General features: G+C 37.7%; 1 long non-coding RNA gene across 2 annotated transcripts; it reads right to left on the bottom strand.

The window, feature by feature from the left end:
* Positions 1-10,692: 10,692 nt before the first annotated feature.
* Positions 10,693-26,518, bottom strand: LOC127120505 (uncharacterized). Of its 2 annotated transcripts, none has more exons than XR_007803222.1 (2): positions 25,822-26,518; positions 10,693-11,163 (listed from the first exon to the last, which is right to left on the bottom strand). It is a non-coding gene; the product is annotated as an uncharacterized LOC127120505 (long non-coding RNA). The 2 variants fall into 2 exon arrangements; XR_007803226.1 differs by lacking the exon at positions 10,693-11,163 and adding an exon at positions 18,890-19,360.
* Positions 26,519-27,625: the final 1,107 nt, after the last annotated feature.

Consider the following 27,625-nt stretch of genomic DNA (forward strand, 5'->3'; position numbering starts at 1 on the left):
AGCTGTTTTGCTTGGCGGAAAAATCGAGCAAGAAAAACTTTCTTCAACTCGTTCCATGTGGTGACTGAGTTGGAAGGAAGAGATTGAAGCCATCTTCTAGCGCTATCTCTTAACGAGAAAGGAAAAAGACGAAGTCGAATTGCCTCTAAAGTGACACCATTAGCTTTAACAGTATCAGCGTATTAGACAAATACGGATAAATGAAGGTTTGGATCCTCGGTAGGATTTCCAGAGAATTGGTTCTGTTGCACTGCCTGCAACAGTGAAGGTTTAAGTTCAAAGTTGTTTGCTTCGATTGCGGGTGGAGCAATACTTGAATGCGGTTCATCTTGCGATGGAGCGGCGTAATCTCGAAGAGCACGAGCTGGTTCTGCCATCTCGGGTATCGAAGGGAAAATATTTTTGAAATCAGGAAGTTCAACAGGAGGGAGATTGTTTGCAGCACGATATTCCCGAATTCGTCGTAAGTCTCGGAGATATAGTTCGATATCGTTGATTCGTAAGTAGAGCGGCTCGCCATGTGAGCGAGTGTTTGGCATACAAATCAACAAAAGAAAGAAAAGAAAAAGAAAAGCCTTAGTCTCTACAGCGTAACAGAAGAGTTACGATATCGACTAAATAAAAGTCCCCGGCAACGGCGCCAAAAACTTGATCGCGACTTTATGAGTCGAATTTGGGGTACAAACTGCAAGTGCACAGTTCTATCGCGTAGTTTTAAAAGATATCGATCCCACAGGGACTTATGAATCGATATACCGTTATCTAAGGTTACTTCGTAAAGCTAAGGCAGGTAATACTTTGATTGTTTTGGGGGAAAAACTAAAACTAAAATAAGATCTAAAATAAATATCTAATAAGCGGATATCGGTATGTAGTTCGTCGTAATTAGGGAATCAATTCTTTGTTGGTTTCTAGGTTTTAAAATAAATCTTTTCAGTTGACACTATTGATTAAAAGTCTTATCTCAAACTCTCGCTCTGTTGAATAAACTATGATTTTATATTAACGTAGTTGTCACTTATAGTTAAGTCAAAAACCACTTTTTGAAAACAATAGGATCCGTAGAAACTCTTTTTAAGAAAATACTAATCGTTTAAACACCCTTATCTCAAACTCTCGCTCTGTTGACTTAGGTTATATAATTAAATTCAAATGCTTAACTCTCGTCCTCACATTCAATCTTTAAAAATACTTTTTTGAAAAAGATTAGAATTTAATTAACTCTAAAAATTGCTCTCGCCCTGATATAGAATTAATGTCCAATTTACACTGTCAAGTCAAAAACTCAAACTCTCGCTCTATTGCTTTTAACTTCTTTATGTCTTTTACTTTCGTACAAAAACCTTGTTATTAAACCTGTAAATTGAGACCGTAAAAAGAGTGATTTTAATTTTAAACTTAATTAAACCAATTTGGTTTTGATTCCTTATTCCGCTTACTTTACATACCGATACCTAAATAAATCAGCCAGACATGCTAAACAGACTTAAATAATTATCATGCATAAACAGATTCATCTCAGGCAAATAATATAAATAAATGGTAAAGCAGGGCATATATAAATTCAAACAATAATTAAAGAACATGAGAAATTAAATAGCAGTCTTGAACACTCCACCACAGGCCGGTTGGATTTGTTCTTGAATTCTTCAATCAAACAGAAAAATAAAAGCGAAGGAATAAAAAAAAACCTAGATTCTAACGTAAGGTTAGATCCGGTGAAAGGTACACAATAGTTTCCGGTGTAGAAACTATTGTGCGAAAAAGAATTAACTAAGTGCTGCAAAAGAAAATAGAAATTTGCAAAGGAAACAATATAAAAATCGTAAAAGCAATGCTGTAAAAATGTGCTTGTACTGCTGGAAAAAAAATGCGAAAAATAGAAAGCGGCGAAGAAACGTGGTCCCGAGAGCTTTCCAAAAAGCTACTATTTATACTGCTACTTTTGTAACTGCTTCCAAGGGTTTTCCGTGTACATGGTCTTTACGTTCCAAGGGTCAAGCGTGGAAGTAGCTTCAACGTGGTCTGTTTCAACGTGGTCTGTTGCGTTCCTGGTGCCAAAAATATAGGGGAATGGTGTGACGTCCGTCACACCATGTGTGACGCTCGTCACAGGAGTGTGTAAAGCGTGATGCTCGTCACAGCCTTTGTGACGCTCGTCACAGGCACAGCGCCTGTGCTTTTTGGGCTGGGCTTTGGCCTTTGATATTTGCTTCTTTTCATTCCTTTTTGCACCTCCTTTTCTTCCTTTTTTACTTGTGCTTCAAATAAACCACCTGAGATAAATAGAAAGAAAATACCGCGTAATATCTGATAAAATGAAATAAATGGAAGTAAATAATAATATAATTTAATTAAATTGAGTCCTAGAATGTGATACTATTTCATGTTATCAATATGGAATTTGCACACACCATCAAACTACTCATGTTAAGTCTAGAAAGCGATAAAGTGTACCTTGAAATGCCGACACTAATTCTTATCATCACCACTCGAAGTGTCCTATGCTTCTTTCTTTGCGAACATTTCTTGGTTGCTTTAAGCTTGACTTAAGAGTAAGAACAATTAAACAAAAATGTTGGTAAACCAATTTGATTGTAACACACTTAAATCTCAAAGAGTATTCATGCAATTATCAAAACAACTAAAAAAAACAAAGTTTTGGTGAACTAGAGCCACCCAAAAGTACAATCAAAATTTTACAAAAGCAAAAATAATACAAAGAAAACTCAAAATAAAAACAAACTCCTCAAATTCATAAACTCCTCAATCTTCCTCCTCTTGGCCACCACCAACAGATCCAAGGACGTCCTCCATCTCATCGCCATGGTTTGCACCACCTCCTGGACCCCCCATAAAAGTTGGCCTGCCCTCAGGCCAATTAGCATAAGCAACATATTCCGCCTGAAAAGGAAATGTGCGGGCTTCGGGTGCAAGGAACGTGTTCTGAAATTATTGCTGCATAGCATCAAAGATAAATGATTGAGACCTCCTGGAGGCCTCAAAGCTCTCACAGCAATAATTGGCAAACGCCATCTGGTCAAAGACTGGAGTAGTGCGGGCTCGGGGTCTAGAGGACGAAGTCCTAGCTCCTTCGGCTCTGTTCATCTGGCTTTAGCAGAACCTATTCAGATAAGCATCGTTAATCACACTAGTGATAGAGAAATGTACTTCATCCGGAATGGCAACATTCGCCCGTCGGCAAAGTCAGCCCCGGGTATGCAAGCACACCTGCTTTACCACCAAATTTTGTTCCGCTTATAGCCATCTTACGCATTTCCCCCGTTATGATTGATGCTACATCCACAGATTTGCCGATCATGATATAATACAACAAACACCCTACATCCAAAGGGATCGTGGTGTTGTGGCTCCTTGGCCGGATATTGTTCAACAGCAGCACTAGAAATGCCCTTGCTTCCAGATTCAGATTTTCTCTTTTCCATGACTTTGGAAGTCCTTGATCATTTAGGTCAAATGTCTTTCCTGCAAGGCACAAGATATCACTCACTGCTGGAAGATCCCAAACGTTGGCCAATTCTTGGGTACGATACTCGCACCGCTCATTCTCTCCCAAGGTGAGAGGGTTACCAAGATATGTGTTAATTGCATCTCTGCCAAAAGAAATAATCCTGCCTCTCACTCTTGTTTGGTAATTGAAAGCTACTCCCTCTTCAAGATGCGTAGCGTTGGCATAAAACTCTCGTACAATATCATAATTGATTGCCGACTCTGGTTCACAAAGTTTGGTCCACCTTCTTCTCTCAAAATTTGATACCAAATTCCGATAAGTCCCACCCGGTGATAAACGGATGAACCTTTCCGGTTGGATGGTTCTCTTGATTAAGTTTTCAAATCGTTCTTCATGTTCGTCACTTGTGAACCGTCTCGATGAACGAGAAGGACCGGAAGCCGTGGTTTTGGTTCTCTTAGACATCTGTAATAAACATTAGAACAACCACACAACAAAACATGAAGGGAGTTAGCAATCAACAACATAAAACATGAGACTGGAATTTCCCAGTTCGCGGCGCGAAGGCCCATTCGCGGCGCGAACCCTGCGAACCAGGAAAATTCCAAGAGCCTTCTAGGGTTCCTAAGTTTTTCACTTCCAACAATCATAATCACAATCCCTATCATAATCCTAATCTGAATCTACTTTAGACATGCAAGGTTGTTTCACATAACACATTCCAATCTTAGCGAAACCCTACTCTTACCTAAGTGAGAACCCTAAAGGAATGGAGATAGAAGATGTAAAGAACAACATACCTTGTTGAAGAGCACTTGATTCTTTGTTAACAGTTGGGATTTGGGAAATGGAGAGGGAAATTTTTAGTTTTGGAAGTTTTTGGAAGTGGGAGTGAAAAAGGGTTTCTGTTTTGAAAATAAAAGAGTGAACAGAAAAATAACCTAACAGAACTTAAGTGGTTCTGCCACACTCCGTTCGCTGGGCGAACTTTGTTCGCGACGCGAACTGAAGCCTTCCATTCAGTTCGCGGGGCGAAAGATGATCGCGCGGCGAACTGAAGGAATTTCTGAAAATATTTAATTTGCAGTGGACAGAACTCAAGTTTCACAAAAAATTAACACAACAGAATTGAGAAAATATAAAATGCAGACTTACAATGTTGGGTTGCCTCCCAACAAGCGTTTTGTTTAACGTCGTTTGAAGCTCGACGGTTCAATGATTAGCCCGGTCCGGATAGAGAAATGACACACACATCCCGATTTACGTCGCCACTATGGTAGACTTTGAGTCTTTGGCCATTTATAGTCCAGCTCTCTTGTGACTTTGGATCCTCGATCACAATGGCCCCATAGTTGCGCACCTCTTTGACAACAAACGGTCCTGACCACTTTGACTTCAGCTTACCAGGGAACAACTTCAACCTTGAGTTGAAAAGCAATACCATCTGTCCAACTTGAAATTCTTTATGACGGACCTTTCTATCATGATATGCTTTTACCTTTTCCTTGTAAAGTTTATTCGAATGGTAAGCGTTGTTCCTTGATTCCTCCAATTCATGGAGTTGTCCTTTTCTTCTTTCTCCAGCTAGAGTGGAGTCGAAGTTCAAGAATTTGAGAGCCCATAATGCCCTATGCTCCATTTCCACCGGAAGATGACAAGTCTTCCCATACACCATTTGAAATGGAGTTAGCCCAATAGGTGCTTTGTGGGCGGTATGATACGCCCACAAAGCTTCATCCAGTTTTAAAGACCAATCTTTTCTTGAATTCGAAACTGTTTTCTCAAGGATCCGCTTGATTTCCCGGTTAGAAACCTCCGTTTGATCATTCGCTTGTGGATGGTAGGGAGTGGTCACCTTGTGCTTTACACCATAATGTTGCAAAACTTTTTCTAAAGGTGTATTGCAAAAGTGTGATCCTCCATCACTTATCAACACCCTAGGCACACCAAAACGTGAGAATATGTTTTTCTTTAAAAATTTCATCACTGTTTTGGCATCGGCCTTAGGTGAAGCAATTGCTTCCACCCACTTCGAAACATAGTCAACGGCCACTAGTATATATTCATTTGAGAAGGAAGAGGGAAATGGGCCAACGAAATCAATACCCCAACAATCAAAAACTTCTACTTCTAGCATGTTGGTTAGAGGCATTTCATCCCGTTTGCCTATTCCTCCACTCCGTTGGCATGTATCACAACTCTTCGCGTGTTCATATGCATCTTTAAATAAAGATGGCCAATAAAAGCCCGATTGGAGCACCTTAGTGGCTGTTCTCAACCCACTATAGTGACCTCCATACGGAGAGTTGTGACAATGCCAAAGGATGTCTCTTGACTCCTCAATTGTTACACACCTTCTCAAAATATTATCTACACCCACTTTAAACAGATAAGGATCATCCCAAACATAATATTTTGCATCCGCCAAGAATTTCCTTCTTTGATTACAAGTGAGGTCTTCCGGTGTTAAATCGGTTGCCTTGTAATTTGCAAAGTCGGCAAACCAAGGCCTCACTTGAATCGCATACAGTTTTTCATCCGGAAATTCTTCTCGTACTTCCTCTTCTTTGTTGGTGATGTCTACATTGACCAAACGAGACAAATGATCCGCAACCAAATTTTTGGAACCTTTTTTATCCCGGATTTCCAAATCAAACTCTTACAATAAGAGAATCCAACGAATCAATCTTTGTTTGGAATCCGGCTTGGTTAACAGATATTTGATCGCCGCATGGTCAGTGTAAACTACAACTTTAGATCCGATCAAGTAAGCTCTAAACTTTTCCAATGCGTACACTATAGCTAGTAATTCTTTTTCTGTGGTCGCATAGTTCACTTGCGCCTCATTTAACACCTTATTAGCATAGTGGATAGCATGAATTTTTTTTCTCTTCTTTGACCCAACACCGCACCAACCGCATAGTCGCTTGCATCACACATGAGTTCAAAATCAAGTTTCCAATTGAGCACTAAGTTGGTCTCCACGCATCTTCCCAAAACCACATAAAGATGTTTTAAGCACTAAGTTGGTCTCCACGCATCGGAGGAGATCTTGTGCCCGAGTACAACACCTTCGGTGACCATAAAGTTGCATTTTTCCTAATTGAGCACTAAGTTGGTCTCCACGCATCTTCCCAAAACCACATAAAGATGTTTTAAGCACAAATCAAAAGATGATCCATAGACGGAGAAATCATCCATGAACACCTCAATGCATTCTTCTATTAAGTCCGAGAATATCGCTTGCATACACCGTTGAAATGTTGTCGGTGCATTACATAACCCAAAAGGCATTCTTCGGTAAGCAAAGATGCCAAAAGGACATGTAAAAGCTGTCTTCTCATGATCCGCCGTATTGACCGAAATTTGGTTGTACCCCGAATACCCGTCTAGGAAACAATAGAAATTTTTACCGGCTAACCTTTCCAACATTTGGTCCATGAAGGGTAGTGGGAAATGATCTTTCCTTGTAGCTTGGTTTAGCCTTCTATAGTCAATACACATCCTCCACCCGGTTACCGTTCTTGTTGGAATCAACTCATTTTTATCATTTTTGATAACCGTCATGCCACCTTTTTTGGGAACTACTTGCACCGGACTCACCCATTCACTATCAGAGATAGGATAAATCATTCCGGCTTCCAAGAGTTTGACAACTTCTTTCCGAACTACTTCTTTCATTAATGGATTTAGACGCCTTTGAGGTTGTGCAACAGGTTTGAAATTCTCTTCCATCATGATCTTATGCATACAATAGGTCGGACTAATACCCTTCAAGTCGGATAACACCCACCCTATTGCACCTTCATTCTTTTTCAACACTTGTATCAATTTGTATTCCTCTTTTGTGGACAAGGTGTTGCTAATGATCACCGATTTAGTACACTCGTCACCAAGGAACACATACTTCAAGTGTGAAGGTAGCATTTTCAACTCTAGTTTTGGTTCTTCCATTTTCTTCGTCACATCCAAGTCTTCATTTGTTTCTTCATGATAAGCAAGCTCCCCACAAGACTCTAATTCATGCAACATTGCTTCAATCTCTTTTTCTTCATTTTCGGTCAACACATTGTAGGCTTCGATAAGAGATCTTTCTAGAGAATTAGAAATATGAACTTGATTTGCGACCTCCACTACTTCCTCTTCGATTGCATCGATTCGGAAAGAATCATGCTTGTCATTTGGATGCTTCATGGCTTCAAAAATATTAAAGGTCACCTCTTCATCTTGCACTCTCACCTTCATTAGTCCATCATCAATATCAATCATCATCCGGGTTGTTTTCATGAATGGTCTTCCAAGAATTAGAGGAACATCACGATCCTCATCCATCTCTACTATCACGAAATCCACCGGAAACAAGAATTTGTCTACCTTCACGAGCATGTCTTGAGCAATTCCATACGGTGAAGTGGTAGATTTGTCGGCTAGTTGTAAAGTCATCCTTGTAGATTTGATCTCAACATTTCCCAATATTTTAACAATGGAAAGGGGGATTAAATTGATGCTAGATCCCAAGTCAATCAAACCATTACCAATGTAGGTGCCTCCAATGGTTACCGGTAAAACGACTCGGCCCGGATCGGATTCTTTCCTTGGGAGGGTCTTTTGAATGATGGCACTACAACGTGCATCAAGCAAGATGGTTTCGTCTTCCACATGTCTCCTTTTCTTTGTAAGAATATCCTTCATGAACTTTGCGTACCGTGGCATTTGCTCTAATGCGTCGGCAAATGGAATATTGATTTGAAGTTGTTTGAATATGTCCATGAACCGTGCATAATGTCTAGCATTGTCCTTCTTCGATGGTGCATGCAGATAAGGTAGATGTTGGGTTGGAATGACGCTCACACCTTTCTCTCCTTTCTTTTTCTTTCTTGGTTCGGCCTCCTTTTTCCTTTCCACTTCAACCTGCTGCTCTGTTGGCAATTCCTGCTCTTTTCGCGGTGCGAAGAGGGATCGCGGCGCGAACTGAGCAGTTTCTGCCACTTTCTCCTTTTCACCATCCACACCCTCATTTTCCAGCACAACATCCATATCATTCTCTACTGTAATTTCCTCACTTTTTTCACTGGTCAACTCTTTACCGCTTCTCGTGACGATTGCTTTACAATGCTCCTTTGGATTGGTTTGAGTGTTAGCGGAAAATGAAGATCCCGCGGTTTGTTCCGGCAATTGCTTCGCAAGTTGGCCTACTTGATTTTCCAGATTCTTAATTGCTGCCTCGTTACTCTTCTGATTTGCCATGGAAGCTTGCATGAATTGTTGAAGAGTGTCCTCTAGCTTTGAATTTCCTCCTTGCGATTGTTGTCCTTGAGAGTTTGGGTGTTGATAAGGACTTTGTTGCTGAAAATTTTGATTGTTGAACCTTGATGGTTGATAACCTTGATTGTTTCTTGGTTGATAACCTTGATTGTTAGGAGGTTGTCTTTGATAGCCTTGATTTTGATTGTTCACATAACTCACTTCTTCAAGTGGAGGGCAAAAATCGGTTGGATGATCTCCTTGACATAATTCGCAACATGCTACTTGATGTCGAACTTGAGACCCTTGGATTTCCTTCATTTGTTATGGAAGCTTGGCCATTTGTTGAGTAAGCAATTCCACTTTTTGAGAAAGTAGCTTGTTTTGAGCAAGGATGGCATCATTGGTATTTAACTCAAGAGCTCCCGGTTTACGTTGTGAAGGACTACGGTCGTGTTGACTTTGACGATCATTGAGTGCCATCCGGTCAATAATGACTTTAGCTTCTTCCGCATTCTTTAACATAAGAGAGCCACCCGCGGTAGCATTCAAGAGTGTCTTGTGAGTTGATTGGAGCCCATTTAGAAAAATATGGATTTGAGTGAGCTCATCAAAACCATGACCCTTGCATTTTCTCAATATTGAATTGAATCTTTCCCAAGCCTCATTTAGAGACTCGTTGCTTCCTTGAGTGAATACCGCAATAGCCGTTTTGGCTTCCATGAATCAGGATTGAGGGAAATATCTTTCTAAGAACTTTTCTTCTAGCAAATTCCAATCCGTCATCACTCTTGGTGCTTGATCAAGGTACCACTAAAGAGTGTGGGAACATCCTCTTGAATAATGCCTCTTCACCCGTTTCATCAATTCCCGTAGAACCCCCAATCTCATAGAATTTGATGAGATGGGTATACGGATCTTCATGGTCCATTCCGGTGAATGGATTTGCATAGAGAAGTTGGAGGATTCCGGTCTTCATCTCCGTATTCCTTCCTCCACGAGCAAATTGAGCATTTCTTCTTGGACTATTAGCGGACATTTCGGTACGATTTTCATCCACCATGTTTCCGTCACAAGCCTCTACAACCACTTCTTCGATTTGAACAAGTGTGGAAGTAGATGCTTCTTCTCTCCGGTTCCTCTCTTCGGCTAGTTTCCTTCTTCTTCGTGTTTTGCTATTGATCTTTCGAAGTGTTCTTTCAATTTCGGGATCGAATTGAAATTGCTCCTCGGTAGATTTTCCTCGCATGCACTAGAATCTACAAAACTAACAAACCAAGTGAAACACAAGAGAGATAGTAATAAAAGTAATAAAACTTAAAACAATGAATTATTGCAATGCTTGTAATATCGAACACCAATCCCCGACAACGACGCCAATTTATTGAAAAGTATATTTTCGGCAAATATTTTAATATCGTATCCACAGAGATTGGTTGTTATTACCGCCGTTCTATAATCCAAATTGTTGTAAGTTTAGAATGTAACCAAATTGTCTTGTTTGAAAAGTTATCTTTTCAATAAAATGTTAGAAAAACAGTAAAATGGTTTTAATCAAGTGTAAAAGGCTTGGCAAGATTGGAGTTCACTATTCAAATTGCTTATGATTCTTATGACAACTATATAGACTTAAGATTATTGATGATGTTCAAGTATCCTCTCAATATCATTTATGTCTAAATGATATTGTGATAATCACTATATTAATCTTTAGACGATTTCTCCACCTAACTATCAATATAGCAATCTTTAATGGTTGATACAAAAGAAGAGTAGTGAATAAATCTATTTCTACAACTTATTCACTACTTGAAAATATATTTTAGATCAAGACTTAAATAATCTCTTTCAACAACTACTCAAATCTAATATTCAACTTAGGGCAAAAATACCATTCAATACATCAACAATCTTTTGTCATATATAAGAGTCAAATGAAATACATAAACAAATAAGAATAGCTACTACCTCTAATCTTGACAAAATGGGGTTTAGCTCCTCATCATCATCTTTGGAAAGCACAAGGCAATGAAGAAATAAACTCTGTTTTTCTCTCTTACAAAAAATCAAGCTATCAATGAAATTCGTCTATGAATCTATGAATGAATGAATAATTTCCATTCTGATTTTATAAAAAGGGTTGACATTTCCTAAAATGATCATTTTCATCTAAAGCTGAAAAGCCCCCCTAAGATAGACACCAAAATGGCAAAACACAGCTGGCCTTGAAAACAACACACTTGGCCAAAACAGCTTGCTGGATTCGCAAGCTTCGTGGCGCGAAGGGAGTTCACGGCGCGAACTGAAGCTACTTCAGCTTCCTTGCCTTGCAAGCTTCACCCAAATAGTCTTCCAAGTGATATTCTTCAAAATTAGGCCTCCAAATTGCATTCAACACTTCTTCCAAATTATGATTATGCATTCCAAAGCTTTCTTGTCCAAAAATTCTACAAAACTAACAAATATGTGAAATAACTACTCAAAACAACATAAATAAAACCTAATTGCATTTATACAAGATAGTGAGAATAAAAGTGTGTAATTACATCAAAACTTGGTAAAAGGGACCAATAAAATTGTATAAAATGTAGTACTAATTGGTCCCTAACAGTGCACAGATTTAGGGGGAGAAGGAGTACCCTTGTGCGTTTGTGTGTCTTACTAGTTGCATCCATAACTAGTAATTATGTTTATGTTGCACAGATTTAGGGGGAGGAGAAGTACCCTTGTGCATGTGTGTATTACTAGTAGCTATAGCTAGTAATTGTTTTGCTTCTGCTGCTGTTTAAACTACTGTTAAGTTGTTTAACTATTGATAGTTTACCTTGTGAACAAAAAGGACAGATATATGTTTTAGCCAAAATTTGCCAAAGGGGGAGTTTGTTGATTCTAAGTGTTGGCAGCAATTTTGGTAAAATAAAGAGTGTTCACAAGATGTTATGTATGATGTCTTAACATGAGATATCCTATGTACCTGCTGAAGTTCAAGAACATGTTCATGCAGGATTGTTTCAGAATGCCACATACAATGCCATGGCTTCTGATATTGGATGTACCTGCTGGAGCTTAAATGAAAGACATGTTCATGCAGGATTGTTTCAGATGACATACACAAGGTCATGGCATCTGATATGGTTGTACCTGCTGGAAGTTATAAAAGGAATTTTTGGATTATGCAGGATTTTTCCAGGATGTCAGACCCGATGTCATGACATCCTGTACACAGAACATTCAGTATGAATGTCTGGTGTTTTGGGATTGCACAATTAAAGGCAATCTTTGTATGATTGAAGATATGATTAGCTGGCGCATTCAATCATGGATTACAACCAGGTTTACTTATTTTCCAAGGAGATCTAAACAGCTGTTATAAAAAGATTTGATTGGAAAATAGTTTTAGGATTTTCAAGAGGTCCAAGCCCAACTGGATGCTTCTATAAAAAGGGACTTAGAAAACCTGTTTGAACACACAACCAAGACTGAGCGTAATATAGAGAGAGCTAGGGTTTGTGTCTGTTTAGTCGTGAGACTTGTAGGTCATTCAAGTCATCCATTGATGATTGAATTGGACTGATTTGTGGTTGTAATCTGTCACTCTAAAGCTGTTAAGCAAGAGTGTGTGTCCTCTTGATCAAAGCTGTTAAGCAAGATCAAGAGTGTGTCTTCTTGATTGAAACTGTGAAGTAAAATCAAGAGTGTGTAATTGAAAAGTATTTTCTTTTCACAAGGGATTGTTGTTTAAAATCACGGGTGTGTGATTGTAGGGAAGTGAGTGGGTTCTCATATCTAAGAGTGCTTAGGTAGAAATTGCACGGGTAGAGATTAGGTGAGAAAGACTGTAACTTGTTGAAGTGTACGGAGAGTCTTTGAACTAATTCTATTTTAGTGAATTTCCTTCCTGGCTTGGTAGCCCCCAGACGTAGGTGAGTTGCACCGAACTGGGTTAACAATTGCTTGTGTTATTTGCTTTACCATTTTGTATATTTATCCATTGTGTGTGAACAGATATTAGTGTCGTGACATTACCTTCGATATCTTATATCATATACCAGAATTTCATACTTGATTAAATCTAATTGTCTAACCATCAATGCTAACATGTGAAAGAACTTCCGACTCAAAGCATCTGCTATAATGTTGGCTTTAACATTGTTGTAATTCAAACCAAAGTTATAGTCCTTCAAAACTCTAACCATCTTCTCTATCTCATATTCAACTCCTTCTAATCAAACAAATATCTCATACTCTTTTGGTCACTGAATACTTCAAAACTAGAACCATAAAAATAGTGTCTCCATATCTTAAGCACAAATACTACAACTGCCAACTCTAAATCATGGGTAGGGTAGTTCCTCTCATGAATCTTCAGATGTCGCAAAACATAAGCTACCACATGCCCATTCTGCATAAGCAACTGTGTAATCCCATCTTTGACGCATCACAATATACCATAAAAGGTTTAATCGGGTATGGTAATATCAACACTGGTGTTGTTGTCAACTTCTTCTTCAGCTCCTGAAAATTTTCTTCGCACTGGATATCCCACACAAAAGCTTGACCCTTTCAAGTCAATTGTGTCAAAGGTAGATATAACTTTGAAAAAACCTCGATAAATATTCGGTAGTAACCATCCAACCCTAAGAAACTTCTGATCTCTGAAATTGACTTTAAAGCCTCTCACTGTAGAACTGCATCTACCTTAGAAGGATCAATAGTTATACCACTGTTGGAAATCACATAACCGAGAAAACTCATTTCTTGCAACCAGAACTCATATTTGGATAACTTGGGATACAACTCCTTCTATTTCAAAACCTGAAGTACAGTATGCAGGTGCCCAACATGATATTCTTCTGTTTTAGAATAAACCAGAATATCATTAAAATATATTACCACAAACTGATCCAAATAGGGATGGAAGATCCTATTCATATACTCCATAAATACACCATGGGAATTAGAGACACCGGACTACATCATTGAGTACTCATAGTGACCGTATCGTATCCTAAACGCAGTCTTTGGGATATATTCATCCTTCACTCGGATCTCATGATAGCCAGACCTCAAATCAACCTTATTGAATACACAAGCTCCCACCAACTGGTCGATAAGGTCATCAATCATAGGAAGAGGACATTTGTTCTTTATAATAACCTTGTTTAGCTAGTGATAGTCAACACACAATTTCATACTACCATCCTTCTTCTTCACTAATAACACTGGAGCTCCCCACGATAATACACTTGGTCAAATAAATTTCTTATCAAGCAGATCTTCTAATTGACTTTTTATCTCACCCAATTCTGTTGGAGACATTTTGTTAGGTGTCATTGACACAGGTCTAGTATCAGGTACTAAATCTATGGTGAACTCAACTTTACCTTTCGGAGGCGAGTCACAAATGTCTTCAGGGAAAACACCAAGAAATTCAGACTCCATCAGCATATCACTAGCCGCCACATCGTTCTCCATTCTAAGATAAGCAAACACCATAAGTACCTGGTCATTCTCCCTCAAGGACATCTAAACTTAACCAGCGGACATGAATCTCAAATAATACGCCTTGTTCCCGATGTTACATGTTAGAGCATATAAACCAACTAAATAACAACATAAAAATAAACGAAGATAAGCTCCAAGGTCATCTTCCAACTCAAAAGCAACTACTATTATTGAGTATCTGTACAACATTGCACAAAGCCAACAAAACAAACAAGAAAGGGTGAGAATACACCTTAAAGATGTTAATGGTGAAAATTAACAGTATGATAGTAAACAACAATGATCACAAGTGTATTATTCACATAAAACACAATCACAATATAAATTCTAATGAAAATTCTGATGCCACCAACTCCTTCATCAATATGCATGTGGTACTAGGTTTTTGGGGTCAAAGGTTTGTTACTGATTACCCATGTCTCTGGTTCCTCTTGAACCATGTCCCTCTTTGGACATACGACCTCCATAGTTCCTCTTTGAACCTGGCCTTCGGAGGAGATCTTGTGCCCGAGTACAACACCTTCGGTGACCATAAAGTTGCATTTTTCCTAATTGAGCACTAAGTTGGTCTCCACGCATCTTCCCAAAACCACATAAAGATGTTTTAAGCACAAATCAAAAGATGATCCATAGACGGAGAAATCATCCATGAACACCTCAATGCATTCTTCTATTAAGTCCGAGAATATCGCTTGCATACACCGTTGAAATGTTGTCGGTGCATTACATAACCCAAAAGGCATTCTTCGGTAAGCAAAGATGCCAAAAGGACATGTAAAAGTTGTCTTCTCATGATCCGCCGTATTGACCGAAATTTGGTTGTACCCCGAATACCCGTCTAGGAAACAATAGAAATTTTTACCGGCTAACCTTTCCAACATTTGGTCCATGAAGGGTAGTGGGAAATGATCTTTCCTTGTAGCTTGGTTTAGCCTTCTATAGTCAATACACATCCTCCACCCGGTTACCGTTCTTGTTGGAATCAACTCATTTTTATCATTTTTGATAACCGTCATGCCACCTTTTTTGGGAACTACTTGCACCGGACTCACCCATTCACTATCAGAGATAGGATAAATCATTCCGGCTTCCAAGAGTTTGACAACTTCTTTCCGAACTACTTCTTTCATTAATGGATTTAGACGCCTTTGAGGTTGTGCAACAGGTTTGAAATTCTCTTCCATCATGATCTTATGCATACAATAGGTCGGACTAATACCCTTCAAGTCGGATAACACCCACCCTATTGCACCTTCATTCTTTTTCAACACTTGTATCAATTTGTATTCCTCTTTTGTGGACAAGGTGTTGCTAATGATCACCGATTTAGTACACTCGTCACCAAGGAACACATACTTCAAGTGTGAAGGTAGCATTTTCAACTCTAGTTTTGGTTCTTCCATTTTCTTCGTCACATCCAAGTCTTCATTTGTTTCTTCATGATAAGCAAGCTCCCCACAAGACTCTAATTCATGCAACATTGCTTCAATCTCTTTTTCTTCATTTTCGGTCAACACATTGTAGGCTTCGATAAGAGATCTTTCTAGAGAATTAGAAATATGAACTTGATTTGCGACCTCCACTACTTCCTCTTCGATTGCATCGATTCGGAAAGAATCATGCTTGTCATTTGGATGCTTCATGGCTTCAAAAATATTAAGGTCACCTCTTCATCTTGCACTCTCACCTTCATTAGTCCATCATCAATATCAATCATCATCCGGGTTGTTTTCATGAATGGTCTTCCAAGAATTAGAGGAACATCACGATCCTCATCCATCTCTACTATCACGAAATCCACCGGAAACAAGAATTTGTCTACCTTCACGAGCATGTCTTGAGCAATTCCATACGGTGAAGTGGTAGATTTGTCGGCTAGTTGTAAAGTCATCCTTGTAGATTTGATCTCAACATTTCCCAATATTTTAACAATGGAAAGGGGGATTAAATTGATGCTAGATCCCAAGTCAATCAAACCATTACCAATGTAGGTGCCTCCAATGGTTACCGGTAAAACGACTCGGCCCGGATCGGATTCTTTCCTTGGGAGGGTCTTTTGAATGATGGCACTACAACGTGCATCAAGCAAGATGGTTTCGTCTTCCACATGTCTCCTTTTCTTTGTAAGAATATCCTTCATGAACTTTGCGTACCGTGGCATTTGCTCTAATGCGTCGGCAAATGGAATATTGATTTGAAGTTGTTTGAATATGTCCATGAACCGTGCATAATGTCTAGCATTGTCCTTCTTCGATGGTGCATGCAGATAAGGTAGATGTTGGGTTGGAATGACGCTCACACCTTTCTCTCCTTTCTTTTTCTTTCTTGGTTCGGCCTCCTTTTTCCTTTCCACTTCAACCTGCTGCTCTGTTGGCAATTCCTGCTCTTTTCGCGGTGCGAAGAGGGATCGCGGCGCGAACTGAGCAGTTTCTGCCACTTTCTCCTTTTCACCATCCACACCCTCATTTTCCAGCACAACATCCATATCATTCTCTACTGTAATTTCCTCACTTTTTTCACTGGTCAACTCTTTACCGCTTCTCGTGACGATTGCTTTACAATGCTCCTTTGGATTGGTTTGAGTGTTAGCGGAAAATGAAGATCCCGCGGTTTGTTCCGGCAATTGCTTCGCAAGTTGGCCTACTTGATTTTCCAGATTCTTAATTGCTGCCTCGTTACTCTTCTGATTTGCCATGGAAGCTTGCATGAATTGTTGAAGAGTGTCCTCTAGCTTTGAATTTCCTCCTTGCGATTGTTGTCCTTGAGAGTTTGGGTGTTGATAAGGACTTTGTTGCTGAAAATTTTGATTGTTGAACCTTGATGGTTGATAACCTTGATTGTTTCTTGGTTGATAACCTTGATTGTTAGGAGGTTGTCTTTGATAGCCTTGATTTTGATTGTTCACATAACTCACTTCTTCAAGTGGAGGGCAAAAATCGGTTGGATGATCTCCTTGACATAATTCGCAACATGCTACTTGATGTCGAACTTGAGACCCTTGGATTTCCTTCATTTGTTATGGAAGCTTGGCCATTTGTTGAGTAAGCAATTCCACTTTTTGAGAAAGTAGCTTGTTTTGAGCAAGGATGGCATCATTGGTATTTAACTCAAGAGCTCCCGGTTTACGTTGTGAAGGACTACGGTCGTGTTGACTTTGACGATCATTGAGTGCCATCCGGTCAATAATGACTTTAGCTTCTTCCGCATTCTTTAACATAAGAGAGCCACCCGCGGTAGCATCCAAGAGTGTCTTGTGAGTTGATTGGAGCCCATTTAGAAAAATATGGATTTGAGTGAGCTCATCAAAACCATGACCCTTGCATTTTCTCAATATTGAATTGAATCTTTCCCAAGCCTCATTTAGAGACTCGTTGCTTCCTTGAGTGAATACCGCAATAGCCGTTTTGGCTTCCATGAATCAGGATTGAGGGAAATATCTTTCTAAGAACTTTTCTTCTAGCAAATTCCAATCCGTCATCACTCTTGGTGCTTGATCAAGGTACCACTAAAGAGTGTGGGAACATCCTCTTGAATAATGCCTCTTCACCCGTTTCATCAATTCCCGTAGAACCCCCAATCTCATAGAATTTGATGAGATGGGTATACGGATCTTCATGGTCCATTCCGGTGAATGGATTTGCATAGAGAAGTTGGAGGATTCCGGTCTTCATCTCCGTATTCCTTCCTCCACGAGCAAATTGAGCATTTCTTCTTGGACTATTAGCGGACATTTCGGTACGATTTTCATCCACCATGTTTCCGTCACAAGCCTCTACAACCACTTCTTCGATTTGAACAAGTGTGGAAGTAGATGCTTCTTCTCTCCGGTTCCTCTCTTCGGCTAGTTTCCTTCTTCTTCGTGTTTTGCTATTGATCTTTCGAAGTGTTCTTTCAATTTCGGGATCGAATTGAAATTGCTCCTCGGTAGATTTTCCTCGCATGCACTAGAATCTACAAAACTAACAAACCAAGTGAAACACAAGAGAGATAGTAATAAAAGTAATAAAACTTAAAACAATGAATTATTGCAATGCTTGTAATATCGAACACCAATCCCCGACAACGACGCCAATTTATTGAAAAGTATATTTTCGGCAAATATTTTAATATCGTATCCACAGAGATTGGTTGTTATTACCGCCGTTCTATAATCCAAATTGTTGTAAGTTTAGAATGTAACCAAATTGTCTTGTTTGAAAAGTTATCTTTTCAATAAAATGTTAGAAAAACAGTAAAATGGTTTTAATCAAGTGTAAAAGGCTTGGCAAGATTGGAGTTCACTATTCAAATTGCTTATGATTCTTATGACAACTATATAGACTTAAGATTATTGATGATGTTCAAGTATCCTCTCAATATCATTTATGTCTAAATGATATTGTGATAATCACTATATTAATCTTTAGACGATTTCTCCACCTAACTATCAATATAGCAATCTTTAATGGTTGATACAAAAGAAGAGTAGTGAATAAATCTATTTCTACAACTTATTCACTACTTGAAAATATATTTTAGATCAAGACTTAAATAATCTCTTTCAACAACTACTCAAATCTAATATTCAACTTAGGGCAAAAATACCATTCAATACATCAACAATCTTTTGTCATATATAAGAGTCAAATGAAATACATAAACAAATAAGAATAGCTACTACCTCTAATCTTGACAAAATGGGGTTTAGCTCCTCATCATCATCTTTGGAAAGCACAAGGCAATGAAGAAATAAACTCTGTTTTTCTCTCTTACAAAAAATCAAGCTATCAATGAAATTCGTCTATGAATCTATGAATGAATGAATAATTTCCATTCTGATTTTATAAAAAGGGTTGACATTTCCTAAAATGATCATTTTCATCTAAAGCTGAAAAGCCCCCCTAAGATAGACACCAAAATGGCAAAACACAGCTGGCCTTGAAAACAACACACTTGGCCAAAACAGCTTGCTGGATTCGCAAGCTTCGTGGCGCGAAGGGAGTTCACGGCGCGAACTGAAGCTACTTCAGCTTCCTTGCCTTGCAAGCTTCACCCAAATAGTCTTCCAAGTGATATTCTTCAAAATTAGGCCTCCAAATTGCATTCAACACTTCTTCCAAATTATGATTATGCATTCCAAAGCTTTCTTGTCCAAAAATTCTACAAAACTAACAAATATGTGAAATAACTACTCAAAACAACATAAATAAAACCTAATTGCATTTATACAAGATAGTGAGAATAAAAGTGTGTAATTACATCAAAACTTGGTAAAAGGGACCAATAAAATTGTATAAAATGTAGTACTAATTGGTCCCTAACAGTGCACAGATTTAGGGGGAGAAGGAGTACCCTTGTGCGTTTGTGTGTCTTACTAGTTGCATCCATAACTAGTAATTATGTTTATGTTGCACAGATTTAGGGGGAGGAGAAGTACCCTTGTGCATGTGTGTATTACTAGTAGCTATAGCTAGTAATTGTTTTGCTTCTGCTGCTGTTTAAACTACTGTTAAGTTGTTTAACTATTGATAGTTTACCTTGTGAACAAAAAGGACAGATATATGTTTTAGCCAAAATTTGCCAAAGGGGGAGTTTGTTGATTCTAAGTGTTGGCAGCAATTTTGGTAAAATAAAGAGTGTTCACAAGATGTTATGTATGATGTCTTAACATGAGATATCCTATGTACCTGCTGAAGTTCAAGAACATGTTCATGCAGGATTGTTTCAGAATGCCACATACAATGCCATGGCTTCTGATATTGGATGTACCTGCTGGAGCTTAAATGAAAGACATGTTCATGCAGGATTGTTTCAGATGACATACACAAGGTCATGGCATCTGATATGGTTGTACCTGCTGGAAGTTATAAAAGGAATTTTTGGATTATGCAGGATTTTTCCAGGATGTCAGACCCGATGTCATGACATCCTGTACACAGAACATTCAGTATGAATGTCTGGTGTTTTGGGATTGCACAATTAAAGGCAATCTTTGTATGATTGAAGATATGATTAGCTGGCGCATTCAATCATGGATTACAACCAGGTTTACTTATTTTCCAAGGAGATCTAAACAGCTGTTATAAAAAGATTTGATTGGAAAATAGTTTTAGGATTTTCAAGAGGTCCAAGCCCAACTGGATGCTTCTATAAAAAGGGACTTAGAAAACCTGTTTGAACACACAACCAAGACTGAGCGTAATATAGAGAGAGCTAGGGTTTGTGTCTGTTTAGTCGTGAGACTTGTAGGTCATTCAAGTCATCCATTGATGATTGAATTGGACTGATTTGTGGTTGTAATCTGTCACTCTAAAGCTGTTAAGCAAGAGTGTGTGTCCTCTTGATCAAAGCTGTTAAGCAAGATCAAGAGTGTGTCTTCTTGATTGAAACTGTGAAGTAAAATCAAGAGTGTGTAATTGAAAAGTATTTTCTTTTCACAAGGGATTGTTGTTTAAAATCACGGGTGTGTGATTGTAGGGAAGTGAGTGGGTTCTCATATCTAAGAGTGCTTAGGTAGAAATTGCACGGGTAGAGATTAGGTGAGAAAGACTGTAACTTGTTGAAGTGTACGGAGAGTCTTTGAACTAATTCTATTTTAGTGAATTTCCTTCCTGGCTTGGTAGCCCCCAGACGTAGGTGAGTTGCACCGAACTGGGTTAACAATTGCTTGTGTTATTTGCTTTACCATTTTGTATATTTATCCATTGTGTGTGAACAGATATTAGTGTCGTGACATTACCTTCGATATCTTATATCATATACCAGAATTTCATACTTGATTAAATCTAATTGTCTAACCATCAATGCTAACATGTGAAAGAACTTCCGACTCAAAGCATCTGCTATAATGTTGGCTTTAACATTGTTGTAATTCAAACCAAAGTTATAGTCCTTCAAAACTCTAACCATCTTCTCTATCTCATATTCAACTCCTTCTAATCAAACAAATATCTCATACTCTTTTGGTCACTGAATACTTCAAAACTAGAACCATAAAAATAGTGTCTCCATATCTTAAGCACAAATACTACAACTGCCAACTCTAAATCATGGGTAGGGTAGTTCCTCTCATGAATCTTCAGATGTCGCAAAACATAAGCTACCACATGCCCATTCTGCATAAGCAACTGTGTAATCCCATCTTTGACGCATCACAATATACCATAAAAGGTTTAATCGGGTATGGTAATATCAACACTGGTGTTGTTGTCAACTTCTTCTTCAGCTCCTGAAAATTTTCTTCGCACTGGATATCCCACACAAAAGCTTGACCCTTTCAAGTCAATTGTGTCAAAGGTAGATATAACTTTGAAAAAACCTCGATAAATATTCGGTAGTAACCATCCAACCCTAAGAAACTTCTGATCTCTGAAATTGACTTTAAAGCCTCTCACTGTAGAACTGCATCTACCTTAGAAGGATCAATAGTTATACCACTGTTGGAAATCACATAACCGAGAAAACTCATTTCTTGCAACCAGAACTCATATTTGGATAACTTGGGATACAACTCCTTCTATTTCAAAACCTGAAGTACAGTATGCAGGTGCCCAACATGATATTCTTCTGTTTTAGAATAAACCAGAATATCATTAAAATATATTACCACAAACTGATCCAAATAGGGATGGAAGATCCTATTCATATACTCCATAAATACACCATGGGAATTAGAGACACCGGACTACATCATTGAGTACTCATAGTGACCGTATCGTATCCTAAACGCAGTCTTTGGGATATATTCATCCTTCACTCGGATCTCATGATAGCCAGACCTCAAATCAACCTTATTGAATACACAAGCTCCCACCAAATGGTCGATAAGGTCATCAATCATAGGAAGAGGACATTTGTTCTTTATAATAACCTTGTTTAGCTAGTGATAGTCAACACACAATTTCATACTACCATCCTTCTTCTTCACTAATAACACTGGAGCTCCCCACGATAATACACTTGGTCAAATAAATTTCTTATCAAGCAGATCTTCTAATTGACTTTTTATCTCACCCAATTCTGTTGGAGACATTTTGTTAGGTGTCATTGACACAGGTCTAGTATCAGGTACTAAATCTATGGTGAACTCAACTTTACCTTTCGGAGGCGAGTCACAAATGTCTTCAGGGAAAACACCAAGAAATTCAGACTCCATCAGCATATCACTAGCCGCCACATCGTTCTCCATTCTAAGATAAGCAAACACCATAAGTACCTGGTCATTCTCCCTCAAGGACATCTAAACTTAACCAGCGGACATGAATCTCAAATAATACGCCTTGTTCCCGATGTTACATGTTAGAGCATATAAACCAACTAAATAACAACATAAAAATAAACGAAGATAAGCTCCAAGGTCATCTTCCAACTCAAAAGCAACTACTATTATTGAGTATCTGTACAACATTGCACAAAGGCCAACAAAACAAACAAGAAAGGGTGAGAATACACCTTAAAGATGTTAATGGTGAAAATTAACAGTATGATAGTAAACAACAATGATCACAAGTGTATTATTCACATAAAACACAATCACAATATAAATTCTAATGAAAATTCTGATGCCACCAACTCCTTCATCAATATGCATGTGGTACTAGGTTTTTGGGGTCAAAGGTTTGTTACTGATTACCCATGTCTCTGGTTCCTCTTGAACCATGTCCCTCTTTGGACATACGACCTCCATAGTTCCTCTTTGAACCTGGCCATCACTGGACCGAAGTCCTACCTAACTCTAAATATATGCATGTATAATCATGTATAAAAGAAAGCATGCAACTCAAACAATCATCACAAATCGTCATAAAAAATCACCTCAAAAATCATCATAAGAAATGTTCATCAAAATATGGTTCCACTCTTGAACCATGGGGTTGCCTATCACATACCTCACTCTAATCCCTCCATATTACTAATTTCAAAAATATAATTTTACAAATAATCATTAATCCCCTCAAAGGAGTAAAGTTATGTTATTACTCAACAACTATAAACTCATCAAAATTACTCATAAATTCTCAAAATTTTATTATATTAGTTATAACTCTGAAAAGTTCTCATAAAACTCAAAATCAGCTCAACAACAACTTTCAACTCTCAAAACGGCTCTATAGTATCCAAAAGAACTCTAAAGTATTCAAAAGTGTTATAAGGGCAACTTTTCAAATGTGATAACTTTACTAACTCTAAGGCTAACAATTTAACTCAATTTACTCAAAAGTGACCATAAGGATACCAAAAGATCACTGACATCAAAAATTGCTAAAAAAGTACAAAAAACCTTTTTGAATTCAAAAATTGTCGTAAACTCCCCGAACCTCCTAAACTCGTCACCCGGGCCCGAACAAACACCACCGCTTGCGACTCGCACCGTCGACGACCGTGGATTGCCTCCCCCCACAGCCCCCGCCACCCACTAGTCGTCTTCCGACCAACCTCTATTGACCCGTGCGGCCCGCCGCGCGGCTCCGGCTTCTGACTCTGACTTCCGTCGTTCGGCGTGGCCCAACCTTTGTTGTTCGGCGCGACCTGACCACCGATATTGCAGCCTCTCTCCATCACTGACCGTTCTGCCACCGCCTTCGACCTGTGGCGTGGCTCTTGTCACTGCCTCACGACACGGTCTTTCCCCTAAATCCAATTTTTTTACGATTTTCGATTTTTGTAAGAAATGTATGATTTTTTAATTTTTCAAATTCCAGCTTTTGAAAAAAAATAAATAGGTTTATGACTTTTAGAAAAATTTAAGGAAAAATACATATCGTTAAAGTTTCTAGAAATTTGGGGAAAATAGACCAATAACACAGACGTAAAAAATATCATATTTTTCATGGTAACATAACACAATTCACAATACATCTCAGGTTAACACATATTATAACAATATCATACAACAATATTCAATCTCATCAATAATAAACCATTTACTATGATCATATGAGATTTATCCCAAATTCCATTTGGTCACAAAATTAACACAGATAGACTAAGTTATTCAATTATCGATGCCAATAGGGTTTTTCCCAAACCATATTTGGTCAAATATAATACAGAAAGAAAATAGAGTATAACATTGGCATTGATGGGAGGGTAAGGATCCCTCACCACCCTGGCTGCCTATTATCACCCATCAGTAAATAAATTTCCTCTTACTTTAGAATTTCATAATCTCTTAAGCTTTTGGCAATGGCTTCTTCTTCCTAGAGCTCCTTAGGGTTTCTTGCCTCTTTCTTTGTTTTCCACTTTTACGTATCAGATTAAATCTCAATCTATCACTTTTTCTATTTAAATAACCTAAAAATGTTTTTTCTAATTATCAACTCTCCCTCTCAACTCTTGGCTATTATTCCTTGGCACTCAAATTTCATTAAACTTCTAATTTATCCCATATCACAATTCCTATATTTCTATTATTTTAATTAAATAAAAATTTCAATTAAATAAAAATCCTCAAAATGTAAATTATTCCTAATAATTCTATTTTCTCCAATTATTACTACATAATTAAAATTATTTAAAGGCTTAAATAGTCTTTTGGTCCTTGTAAGTTGGCGTGTTTTTGTTTTTCGTCTCTCTATCTTTTTTTTTCTGGATGAAATCTTTAAATATTGAATTTAATTTCTTTTTATTCGCTAAAGTTAAAATCCACATATTTTCTTTTAGATTTTCCTGCGGATTTTAACTTTAGGGACTAAAGCTAAAATGATTTTCACATTAAGGGATTATTTCCTAAAAAACAAGATACAGAGACGAAAACAAAAAATACGCCAACTTAAGGGACCAAAAGACTATTTAAGCCTTATTTAAATATCTCTAATAATTCAATTAACTCATATGTTATTTTTTTCTACTCCCAACTGTATAATCCAATTAATTATAAAATTACTAAAATACCCCTAAAACCCTAAAAACCCCAAAATAACACAAATAACACAAATAAACACTCCAATAATTAAACAAAATATTAATTTTAAAATCAAGGTGTTACGGTTATCATTCTCTAGAGTCCCTAACTCTATACCCATAAACCTCTATAAATACCTCATCCCTAGCATGAAGAAGGATAACTTATTACATATACAAAATACAGTAAGAATACAGAGTTTCTCACCTCACCCGAGGTTGCTCTTTCCATAGCTAAAAAACCACATAATAGGGTTTCTATCCACTGTGAGCAAGTCATAACCCATAAAAATTCACTAAGATCTCTGGTCACCCCTAAGAATACCTAGTTTCTCACCTCACGTGAGTTTGCTTTCTCCATGGTTAAAAAACACCACAGAACGGGGTTTATGACCATCGTGAGCAAAATCTAACCCATATAAATTCACTAAGGCCTCTGACCATCCCTACCAGCATAAGGGTGCCACACATGCGTTACTTTTTGATAAGTACAAAATGAAAAAGTATAAAATACTAGAGGGACATAAGACCTTATCTAGTGTATAACAAACCTAATGGTTAATACGTAATAACCCAAATGAGTAAAATAAAACAACCATAAAGAGTAAAGAAGTCACAAATTCAAATTTTAAGCAAACAAATAAACATCGCCTCCATTATCTAGTGAGCCCATATATGAATTGCAAAATAATAAAGTGAGTGAATTGACAAGTACATACCCATGTATTGATTATAGTAAAAGAATCAACCGCCAACACGGGAATGATCCCACACATAATAATTTACTGTGACAAACAATAGTAAATTTACAATCATTTCTATCCAAGTAAACCAAACCTAATCTCTAAGAATTTATATGATTTTTAATACGACTAACATTGAATGCAAATAAAACCATAATCCACTCCACGAACCAGGACCACCACCTAACCAACTAAAAATCCATTAATTATGTGATGACAAATCTTAAATCTTGAAACATGTAGATCTTAACAGACTTGAAATCAAAAGAAAAAAATGTCTACTTCGAATCGGAAGAAAGGAGAAGCTAGCATGTTGATAGAATAAACTGACAATGAAGAGATCAAGATCTAAACAACATTAAGAAAAACAAAAAACAACGACAATAATCCAAATCCACGCGAATGATGCAAACAAGAATAACCATGAGGTTAATGCAGGCGAAACCCTGACCTTTTCGAGTTTAAATTCAAGCATGAGAAATAATTGGTTGAACGATAGTGTCACCGGTTGTGGGAGCTTGATGCACCACCATCATCAAAACTATATTGAAGGAGGAACAGTTGGGTTGAGAGAGGATAAGGACGAAAGATGGTGAAAAGGTGGTTGAAGGCTAGAGAAATGTCAGTTCTCACAAAGAGTTAGGTGGTCCATACTATCACAAAATATAATCTAAGAATATGATAAATTAGTTACGATAGAACCCTTTGCATTCTTCATAATAATAATAATAATAATAATAATAATAATAATAATAAAATCATAACAAAATAAGATGACTCATATATTGTATAACAATTAGTTAATCTTATTAGAATAACTCACATTTACTATACATTATTAATAGAATCACTCATATTTGTTGTATATTATTAGTTGAATTCTAAAATATGTAATTATATTGATTAAGTATTATTAGTATTTATTATTAGAATAAAAAAAATTATATATATATATATATATATTTATATATATATATATATATATATATATATATATATATATATATATATAAAAGAAAACTTATCAATGATAATCAGGGGATTACATTCTTATATGGTATTAGACTTACAAATCCTAACCTAATGTCTATCTCTCAACCACATTTTCCCTCCCTTCAAACATTGACATGTCTGTGATGATTAGCACCCCCCCCCCCCCCCCCCCCCCCCCCCCCCCCCCCACCCACCCACACACACACACAAACGATGTTAACGACACTTTGTCAGTATCAAACCACCCTGCTCCTCTAACGGTAAAAAGAAACGATCACACTGCTTTATCCATTACGAACGTCAAACCCATCATCCCAGTAAAGTTGGATAATAATTTTAATCTCTATTTATTATGGTCTGCCATGTTTAAGGTGCAAGTACGTGTCCACAACCTTCTTGATCATATCATACCTCCCACTGATAAAATAACTTGCATAGTCGCGATCGTCGCCAAGTAAAAGGATTCCAAACTTTGGAATCGCCTTGATGATGTCTTATTGATGTATGCAACCATCACATAATATATTATCAATTATATTCTTGTGGCTGATGACTCTGTTGAAGCATGTTGGAACCATATCACTATAATGTTTCATGACAACAAACATATGCATTCTGTTTAACTTGAAAATCAATTAAGTAACACAAAGTTGGAAGATTTTCCATCCAATAAATCTTATTGTAATCAACTTAAGCGTCTCCCCAACTAATTGCCAACGTTGGATCTCCCGTCACTAATACCCGTTTGACATTAAAAATGATATCGAGCCTAAATGATTTGTATGTT

The sequence above is a fragment of the Lathyrus oleraceus genome, chromosome 1 (genome assembly GCF_024323335.1).
Source record: "Lathyrus oleraceus cultivar Zhongwan6 chromosome 1, CAAS_Psat_ZW6_1.0, whole genome shotgun sequence".
Taxonomy (NCBI): domain Eukaryota; kingdom Viridiplantae; phylum Streptophyta; class Magnoliopsida; order Fabales; family Fabaceae; genus Lathyrus; species Lathyrus oleraceus.